This window comes from Pezoporus wallicus, unplaced genomic scaffold (assembly GCF_028554395.1).
Source record: "Pezoporus wallicus isolate ANWC-B61680 ecotype Strahan unplaced genomic scaffold, APGP_CSIRO_Pwel_v1 contig_749, whole genome shotgun sequence".
NCBI classification, from domain to species: Eukaryota; Metazoa; Chordata; class Aves; order Psittaciformes; family Psittacidae; genus Pezoporus; species Pezoporus wallicus.
In genome coordinates, this window is record NW_026641327.1 from 2927880 (window position 1) to 2937588 (window position 9709).

Genomic DNA, 9709 nt, shown 5'->3' on the forward strand with positions numbered 1-9709 from the left:
TAAGAACACATTTCCGTGTCTGCAAAAAAGCAAGTGCACAATCTGGGTAGCAAAGAAAAGATGGATTTTTGCTCTAGCTCAGATCAACTAATTTTGTTTTCTTTCCCATCTGTCCTCCATGTGAGTCTGTCCACATGAAAAATCCCGCTTGGTGAAGCCCCACAGGGATGGCATCCATATCACAGCAAATGCTGGGACCATTCATCACTTTGGTGCCTGGGATAATTTTACAATAACCTTGGCAGGCACAATTCTACAAAAGATGATTTTCAGCTGTAGGCCTGAAACCAGATTAGATCTCATTGTTTAATGACCAGCATAGTCATATTCCCAATGCTCTTAAGTGAGGTTTCTTTGTGCTATGTATTTCTTCATTTCAGCATTACACTTCGGATGCATAAAGGGACTGCCTATAAACTTATCTGAGACATTCCAGTATTAATCTTGGACAAAAACAAAAGGGGTAAAATTCATGGGATGTAATTAGTCAAATTGTAATTGAGTTGAGATTAGAGTTTGTCAAATATTTAAAGTTTCTGCCCTTCATAAAAGGGATAAAGGATGAAAAGTATGGGGTTGGGATAATCCCAGACAGAATAGATGAGTAACAATGAAGCTTTCAAAAGAAAGTTCACATATGTCTGTATGACAGTGAGATTTATGATTATTCTGAGTTGTTCACTTCAAAGTATCTTTAAGAATGGTTATTGTAAAATGGAACAAGGCAGAGTGAATTTCACATTGTGAACAAAGAAAAATTATCACTGAAAATTATCAACAAAAGCAAAATGGAAAAATGAGCTAAAGTCTTTCAGATTTTGTCCTGCACTAGACCTTAACTAGTATATATAGAGATTTCTAGAAAAGGAAAGTAAAAGAAAAATGGGGGGAAGGTTCTTTATGTTATGTGTCTCTACTTGGTTTCATAATAACATATTGCTACTAATGCCCCGCAGTCCCTTGTTCCCTAAGGTAGCTGAAAGCCCCTCATCAGACTCTAATGAGAACCGGGTCAGAGCCCACGTGAGTGCACTAGAAGTCCATTTCAGGTTGGGTTTCTTATTAAATCACAGGCTTGAAAAAAGTCTCTGTTATTCTCAAAAGACATTGAAACAAGTGTGAAAGATATGCTGACTAGAAGCATATGTATTTTCTAAAGAATTGTTCTGAGCACCACTCTACAAAGTTTTCACTATGAAACCTATAAGCATTAAAAATATTCTAGAAGCTCATTCTTTCTTTTTCGAAGCGCTGAGGAAACCAGGGCCTGTTCTTGCTGAATGTAGGTTGATTTATGCAAGTGAAGACAAATGGTTCTCAGTACGCAATCACCAAATTCAAAGTGAAATTCTAGAGCTTTGAACCCACATGACCTGAAGAAGAAACTGGTGTTCACACCAACCCTTGACAGGCAAAATTGCTGAGTTAGGAAGAAATATCAGCCATTCATCTGAATAGTCAAGGAAAAAAAATAATATTCCATGAATACCCACAAAACAAACTCATTATTTTTAATTTACGAAATTTATTGCTGCATCGTTTGTCACCCTCCCATCCCTTGAAATAATCACATATTGTAAAATATTTTGTGAGAAATAGAGTAATAGACTGATACCCACTTACCTAGGCAACAGGAGCAACATATTGAGGAGTGCATGTACACTTGCATTTGCTTACAGGAGTCTGAGAAGAAGTATGAAGGGATACAAATATGCCTTCTCATGCACATATATGCTAACAAAATGATTAATTTCCATGCATGTTTCCCTTGAGAAACTTTTCAAGATAAACATGAAAACACATCTCCAGGTACTGGAAACTCAGTGATGATCAGTCTGGTCTGTGGGAAGTAGGATGCAAGTTGATCAAATAAAATTGGTATTTTCAGTGGAATTAGAATTTGCTTACGGAGTGGCCTCTGTAGGTGTATCCATACAGATGTATGTAGGGCTCACCATCCTGATAAGGAGTAGGAACAATTTCTGCTTCTCTAGGTCAGATGTGTTGTATCACCAGGTCTTCTGTGGAAAGGTCACTGTGTGCCACTTTCCTGTCTCACCATTCCTCACATGCACTCATTAACCCTGTTACTCCTTCCTCTCTACCAGAAGACCCTCACCATCCTTGAAGCTGCATAGATGGCAGATTCCTGTTTTCCTTCTTTCCATCATTCCCCAATTTCTGTTGTTTCTTTTCCCTTTGTATGGGAAAGAACATAATTTAGAATGTCAATATAGTAACCTTTACAGAGACGAAGAGCTCATTTTGGTTTATAGTTGTTTTTGGTTTTGTTTCCTTTTACACTTGGAAGTCTCTAACGCATGTTGCTTCACATAGCCAAAAATTAGTCCTGTGTGAAATCAGTGCAGAAAAGTAAATGGATTAAAACCAGACTGACTTTAAAATAAAAGCAGCTAAAAGGAGTCATTGCTGTGTGCAGTCATTTACGAGGGAACGCAGAGGTTACCCTCTATCCTTTGGAAAGTCTATAGAAAACCTTTGGTAATAAGTACAAAGACTGATGGAGCTATACAAATGAAGTATTCATACAGGGAGCAATGTAAACATTTTGGTAAACTGTGCACCAGGAAAAAAAAAAAGAGCATTTTAAGGTAGGAGCACACAACTGACAAAATCCTCTTTAGTGACTAAATTGAGTAACATGTAAGTATCTCCTGCGCTCCTTCACATTATGATCTAACACTAGGAGGAAGTATTAAGGCTGGCTATGATTTATAAATTGGTTTCCGAAATCTGAGCTATTGTTTCCTGTTGAGCTGCTACCATTCCTACTGCTGGAGCAACAGGTGTAGTGAATTGTCTTTGTAGCATCTATGGACTCTTGAGGAAACCCTGGAGTCACTACCAAATGTTGTTGATGTTTCTTCCCCTTCCTTTTGGGAAACCAAAGCATTTTCTGCATTAGGGCAAGAGTTATGCTGTGCCCTGACACTTTAGTCATATGGGGGTTCTCTGGACACATTTCCTAACAAGTCACCCTTTAATCAATTCTGCCCCCACATCACCACTGTATGAAAGTGTTAGGATCTTACCACTGTGGTCAGCCTTGGGGGTCCAAAACCAGGAGGGTGGCATAATACTCTTAAAATTGTAGAAAAGTAACACATGTATCTGTTTAGAGATTGAGTGTGTATGGCCAGGAGCAAGGAGGGAGAAGGTGGCTTCTTCCAGCTTTATGGAAAGAAAAAAATGCCTTGTGTATAATGCTCACCAGCATTATGCAAAAGGCCATGGGATGCTGAGTGAATGAAAACGCCATTCAGCCTCCTAAAAGCATTTTTTATCTTCTAAAAAGAGGAAAGAGTGTAAAAAAATTGGGTGAAACTGCTTCTTTTGATACATGTGTTACAAGAAATTTAGGGTTGCTTGCCCTGAAACAGGATTTAAGAAAATAAAATGTTTGGAATTTGAAGCCACATAAAATAAAGTCTGAAATAAGAGGCACATTTTTATTGGTGATGATAGTTAATTATAGGAGTAGATCATCAAAGGATGTGCTAAATTTTCCACCACCTGAAATCTTTCAGCAAAGATTGGATATGTTAGTGATTATCTCTTGTTCAGCCAGAGGTTACGGGCAGTGTTATGCAGAAAATCAGATTAGAAACTCATAATGGGGCCTTATGGCCATGAAGGTACATGAAAGTCAATGGCAAAAATTTGCAGCAGTCAATGATTTGGTTCAAGGCTGAAACTTCTAAATGCAGATTTCTGTTTTCCATTCTGAATGATGAAATGTCTAATGTGACAGGAGCTGAATTCTGGCTGCAGTTAGACTGATGTAACTCTGGTAACTTCAGTGGAACCGCAGGATTTGATACAAGGACTTTTCAGACCTGTCTGTTTTGACAGAAGCATTATTACCACTTAATCAAAAACTTTTACTTTGAGAAGCTTGTTGCCATAAGCATTTATTGTGAGAAGAGAGGGTTTTTTTTTGGTTTGTTTTTTTCTTTTTTTTTTTTTTTCCTCTAGAGAACAAAGGAAAAGAAAAGGAGCATTTTAAAATTATAAATGCACCTGACTGGTTTCACTATGCCTAATAGAGGAATCTGTAATCAAAAATAAGTATCCGATTCCTAATAATTATTTCCAAGTTCACTGGCTAAGGATCCTGATAAGCTGTGAGAAGTGCTTTGTTTAAGAAGGAGTTAGGATACCTCACTGTCATTCTTTCAAGTTGCTATCTACCACACCGAGCAGAATCCCACAACTTTACAGGTGGAGCCACATTGCAGCTGGTGACACAGACAGATGACATATTTATTAGCTTGTCAAAGCTTCCTCTGTTTATGGAAGACTCACCCAGCTAAACAAAACAGTCTGCTTCCCATTGGCTAATTGAGCTGGCCCCTGTTGAGAGTCTCAGCAAAGTGCTTGATGAGGCATAAAATGATGATTAATTAATTTACTGCTCAGTTGATCATCAAACTGAGAGGTTTATGATTCTCACAGCGGTCAACACTCTCTCTTCAATGTGCAACAGCATGAGCAGCCTTCACACTGGCCTGCTGCTGCCTTTGCTATGACCTGAGATATGGTGGCTTAACTCAGGGGAAAAAGGGAAAAAATGAAAAGTTTCAAAAGGGATGTACTCAGCAGCCTTTCTCAGAGAGGCTTGTGAGTGCCAGAACACTTCTCACAAAGGGGCTTTTCATATCTCAGCAGTAATTAAAACTACTTTGCTGGACATTATTTTAGTACAGTGGATTGCATAACAACCTCCCTAAAAATAACAGTTTCTTCTCTGATTGCATAGGTGAAAGTCAGAATTGAAATGAAGTTATATAAATACAGGGCTTCACACTTGGAGGTATAGGTGTGTTAGAAGAAATGCCAGTACGAATCCTGATTGGGGTTGTCTCTTTTTTATTCCTAGAGCTTAATTTTAGTAATTTAAAACTCCTTAAAAAAACGCAAAAACCAAACCAAACCAAGCAAAAAAACCCAACCAAACAACAAAAGATAATTTTGAAGCCTGAAGGACTTAACGAGAGGCATTCTGTGCACAGTAGACACCACATCTAAAAACATTATTCAAAAAACGTTTTTGCATTTGTATGCATTTGCAGCTTGTGTGCAGCCACCTAGTGTTTTGCATATATTTTTGTGTGCAAAATTTTAAATATTTGCACTTATGATAATATTCTAACTTTTCTCTGAAATTTTAATTATTCATTCCTAGTGTGAAGACCACTGAATTCTGCTTTAGTTACAAGAATTTAATTCCAGAATAGTGCCAGGTGAATGAATATACATGTAAGAAAGTAAATCCTGTTGTCAGACAAGCATGTTTTATACCAGCCATTTCTCACACCAGCACGGTGTGGGACATATACATTGGTACAAGGACATGTGCATGCTAATGAATGCACATTTAGAAATTTCTTTTTTCGGTCAGACTGTACCAGAGTTATCAGACGTACTGAAAGACACCAGGAAAAGTCTTCTAAATGGCTGCATGCCTGAGCATCTGAGTGGGAAATAAACAGTTTGTCTGTATAATGGGAAAAGAAGGTAGGTTTGCAAATCAGGCTCTTCTTCAAGCATGGATAGCCCATTCTTGGACAGGGTTCTGTCTAGGAAAAAACTCAGTTAGAAAATGAAGTTGTTTTATATAACTTCCATCTTTTTATTTGGCTCAAAAGAATAATGAGAACAATAAGCAAGTCCAAGAAAGGAACTGAGTTAGTACAGTCAGTAGATACTTTGTTTATTAACTGTGTTTCTTCTTTGATTCAGCCAGGGAATCCAGGGAAAGCAGTAACTTTTTCTCAGCAAAGCAATGCAGAGAAACCTAAGTTAGCATATTTACAAAGAATATGTTATAATGCAAGAAAAGAACTTAGAAAAAGAACAGAAAATTAATAAATTATGATAGACCAATTTAATTTTAATAAAAAAAAGGGAAGAAAAACAGCGTGGATGATGATAGGATGAAATATCAATGTGTTCCAAGAACTTGCACCTTGCTCAAGGAATGGAAGAAGTCTCACTAAACAATGTAAATCACTAGATTACATGGACCTACTTAAATAACACACTTCTTCAAATGTAACTCATCTCTCTTTTGGAAAAATATATATATAAAAAGAATTCATAAGAATTTCCTTTCAAAACATTTAGGAGCAAAAATCAACAAATATTTAGTGTAAACTTCTGTGATGTGATGTGACAGTGTGGGCTGATGTTTACTCTCAGGTGTGTAAATGGAGAGTAGTCTTTAGGTGCTAGATGTTTTTTACCTCAAAAATGGGATTATTGATATTGCAAAGACTGTATAAAAAGAAACTGTGAGAACAAATTTCAAAATCATGATCCAGTCAATGAGATAGATCTACTGTTACTAGATGCAAGCTTTATGCTGGCATTTTCAGATTTGTTAAAGTGCCGCTGAAGACATCTTAGAGGAGTGATTATGGAATTTAGTAACTTGCCCAGACAAGAATACAGGCAGCAAAAAAGTCAGACTTAACTCTGCCATAGTCAGATATTGATTGCTAGATAGTTATGTTTCTTTTGGACATCTTTTATGCTACCTTTACATTGCTATTGTCAATAAAGAGTAACAGTGTAATGGAAGCTCTGCAATTCTCTCTGCAGTGGGCATTCTGGTAGAAAAAATTGACCATCTCTGATCTTTCCTCACTGTTGTATGTGCTACCATAGTCTAAAAAATTCATTATTTTGTAACCATGTCTGCTTTCTCTCACACTTCTTTTTACGATCCCCTTCCCAGGGTCTGCATAAAGGTACATAGTCCTTCATTTTTATAGCTTCATAAAATGTAATGGTAAAAATACCATTAGCTAATCTGGTTGACTACCTTTGAAACATGGGCTGTAGAATTTCACCTGGTTATCCCTGCACTGAGCTGAATAATGTGTATTTGACTAAAGTGTATCTTCCAGATGGATATCTAGTTTTGATTTGAAGACATCAAAGGCCACTTCCCTGACAGTTTTGAAAACATCAAAGAGTACTGAGCTTATGGAAGATAAAAGAAAATGAGCTAATTGCCTGGATGCTGAAGGGAAATTTACAGCAAATATTTTGGTCCTATTCTGGGCTTTAAAAATCTGGTGTACTGGAAAGACTGCAAGCCATTATTACACACATATGTAAAATAGGCTTTTTTTTTTTTTAGATCCAGGCTTCACATGGTAGACAAACAGGTCTTGAGGAAAAAAAAGAAAAATAATTTAACATCTACCATAGTCTACCATTGGCAGTCTTTGTAATGGACAGTCTCAGGCAGAAGAAAATGATCAGCTGACTTTAAAAGCAGACTATCAAACTCTCTTAGTTAAGTTATAGACTAGGGAAAAATGAAAGGTAAACTGAAGAAAATGGAAGGAGAGAAAGGAAAGTAGAAAGTGGTTCAACTATAGTTCAGCAGTCTCAAAGGGAAGACTTTCCTCTTGCCTTCCCACTCTGTCATAGAAAAATCAAGGTTTAAATAATCTGCTTCTGAGAAGTGTGGTGTTTTGTTTTGCTTTTTTTTTCTCTGTAACTTTACATCTTTTTCTTTTGTTTTTTTTTTTTTATCACGTTCTACTTTCTTACTAGTAGAAATAATATTAAGAATACATTTTCTGATGAATTTAATTATTTAGTGGCATTACAGGGCAGACATTCTAACATGTAGAAAGATTTAAATTATGTCTCAATGAAGCCTTTGTATCTTATTATTTTGTCTTTTTTGAGAATGTTCAGTTTTGTGCTTGAGTAATCAACTAACAACTTTTCTGTGTTTTAGGACTGAAGAGTCCCTAAGTACTAGCCATTTTCAGTGGTAGCTTGGGCCATCACCTGGTATCTGGCAGGGACACAGGGACCATTTGACAGCTTGGAAACATTTGATAACAACAATTTTGAGAACAGATTGAATTACACTGTTGAAAGAACAGTGAAAATAGTGAAACCGGAATTGAGAATATTTTAAAAATGAACTAATGTTTCACAGAATGAAAATATATGGCACTTCAATCAGACTGAGAAGACTTTCCTAACAGCATGGCTGAGAAGAGTGTGAGATACTTTTCTTACATACTTATCTTATAGATTGAACCCGATGAACTGTCGCTTACTGTAGCACTTCCGAAATAAATAAAAATGAATGAAGACTTTACTTGGTTTTGCCCTGGCACTTATGAGATTTTATTTGAGTAGAATGTAACTGTGGCTCAGCAAAGAAAGACTCATGTCCCTCTAATAGTTCACCATAATGGTCTGGGGAGAGTTCACATTAACTACAAACATCCTTTGGCCAAACACATTCTTCTGACAGTAGGTTCAGCCATGGACTGTGGACAGCTCCTGGAAGAACAAATTTCTTCTTGACTTTTCCCAAGTACGCTCCTGCAACATAGCCGTGTGGGCATGGAAAAACCATGAAATTTTATCAGACAGCTTTAACAAATGATGGATTTGCCATTGAATATCTTCTTTGAAAATAACATTAAGTGGGTTGAAAAAGAAATCTTCCTTATTCACTGAACTACTTGTTCTTTAAAAAGGTTAGCTTATTAACTGGTCTGTTAAAGCTGGCACTGGAAGAAATGGTAGAGAAGAAAAGGCAGAAAACACACAGCTCAGTCTGGCTTGGGAAGCACTGTGGTTAAATCCACAAGGCCAGAGAATGCACACCATTGAGAAGGAATGAGGAGGGTGGACAAAGTGAGGCTGAAAAAGAAATGCATTATTACGATTATAAATATTTGTATACAGATAGGGAAAAAAAATTTGGAATAGAGGTGATTCTGCATAGCATTTATAAAACAAAATGTTGTCATACATTAACAAGCTGACCTGCTGAATCTGGCACATTACTTTTTATTGCTGTAGTTGCACTGAATCATTGAAAGTAAGAAATCATTAATGAAACTAAAATCAAGGAATGAAAAGAGTGATGTAAAAATAAACTGAAGTGTAAAGTAGATTTTAAGTCATTAGCTGATAAGTCTGCTTGCTCAAAACATTTCTATCCGTATAGATTTTCATGATCTTATTCACTTTCAGTAGGATTCCCAGAACAGGGATGACATTTGAAGACTCCTTCACCAATTTCTCTCTATTGTTGTTAAACAGTATCATTATTCCTTGGATCAGGACCCTACTTAGAAAGGCACAGTGTAGTACAAAATTTTATTTCAGATAAAATATAACAGTAGATCTTCCCAGCTATGGATGCAAAGCTTGTTTCATATGAAAACATTTGCATTGACTGATGAGCACCTTGCTGTGACAGATCAAGACTGCTACTCTAACAGTTAAAATGGTTGACATCTTTTTGTTATGTTGTCCAAATGATAAATTTGATATTTCAATCAGAATTACTTGCTTCTCCTGTAATTCCATGGCTATTTATCTATTTGGCACCTAATTTTTTGTTAGTTGTTTGTGATTTTTTCCTTTTCTTTTTGGTAGGATGATAGTTAAGTTTCCCAGTCAGAAATTCACATATCTTTGTTTTTTATAAGAACATGTGGCTGTTGTCAACAGTATTTGACTACACTAAGATGCATTTATTGTCAGCAATAAAAGAAAGCATCCAAAATGTTTATCTAATTATGCTTAGTTTCAGGAAACTAGCAAGTTTCCTCACACAAACAGAATAAGAATTAAGGAGGTGTAGTGCTGAACAAAACCACCTCTATTGTCGAACATTAAAAACAGTTCACTTTGA

At 36.4% G+C, this 9709-nt stretch overlaps 1 long non-coding RNA gene across 1 annotated transcript; it reads left to right on the forward strand.

The window, feature by feature from the left end:
* Positions 1–955: 955 nt before the first annotated feature.
* LOC130606571 (uncharacterized) lies at positions 956–7915 on the forward strand. Its single transcript, XR_008974015.1, has 3 exons — positions 956–1023; positions 4781–4840; positions 7781–7915. It is a non-coding gene; the product is annotated as an uncharacterized LOC130606571 (long non-coding RNA).
* Positions 7916–9709: the final 1794 nt, after the last annotated feature.